The sequence below is a fragment of the Fomitiporia mediterranea genome (genome assembly GCF_000271605.1).
Source record: "Fomitiporia mediterranea MF3/22 unplaced genomic scaffold FOMMEscaffold_17, whole genome shotgun sequence".
Lineage (NCBI taxonomy): Eukaryota > Fungi > Basidiomycota > Agaricomycetes > Hymenochaetales > Hymenochaetaceae > Fomitiporia > Fomitiporia mediterranea.
In genome coordinates this window covers 1,043,243-1,044,260 of record NW_006760402.1, presented here as the reverse complement: position 1 = coordinate 1,044,260, position 1,018 = coordinate 1,043,243, and positions in this window count along the sequence as shown.

The following is a 1,018-nucleotide window of genomic DNA, read 5'->3' as shown; positions in this document are numbered from 1 at the left end:
CTTATGAGACTGGAACTCATTCTGAACATGGCTAGAAGACTTTAGGAGTAGAAATTGGCTTCCCTCGGGTTGTCAGACAAGGCCAAGTCTAGAAGGGAAGAAAATGTCATTCATTGACTGATATCGTGGGTTGACCAAGCTCGGAATGCTGGGAAGGGTTGCAGACGATGCAGGAGCGTCTGAAGAAATAGGAGGCAAGAAAAGTGCGCTCGTCCCTGTTAATCTTGTTATATCCCAATGAGTCGGATGAACGGAGTATGTGGATGATGATACCTTGGTGGGGGGCGTCACCACTGGTTGGACACTCTCTGCAGGCGCTGGCGCATGAGAGATAATATAATTGACTACATTGAAAAAGTAAGTTTGGATAACTTGATGAGGTAAATCTACTTACACTCTTTTGCATGTACTAAATAACTACATCAGAGAAGGTTCCGAAAAAAAAGAAAGGTTTACTAACCAGGATCCTCTATATGGGTGCACAATCCTCCTTCAGGGCAATCTTTCCTTGCCTCCAAGATGTCATCATGAACAGTATTATAGTATTCACAAACCAACCAGTTGCACAGACCATATAGGAATACCTCTGCTACACAGAGGTGACAGATGAGTCAATGTGGGGCATTTGCCTCAGACTCAGCTCCAGGCAGAACTGCATGCATGTCCATGAACAAATCTTGCTCCATGAGCAGGCAGAAGCCTCCTGGCTGAGACTGGATATGTGTGGCAATCTAAGGAAGACTTGATCATAGTGACATTTATTTCTGTAATGAAACATTCCACTTACTCATTAATATACTTGCTTTGGAGTAAGGCATTGTGTTGTTGTGTAGTTTAGTATGAGTTCAACTTCAACAGTATTCCCTTCAAAACAATCATAAATCTCGAGGCTCTGAACAAGGTCAAGGATGTTGGCCATACTTTGTAAGATATGTGCTAGAATGTTAAGGGTAATACAACTCCCCTCAACACTGAACCTGTAGAAGGAGACCTGACAGAAATTGTAACGAGTCATTAA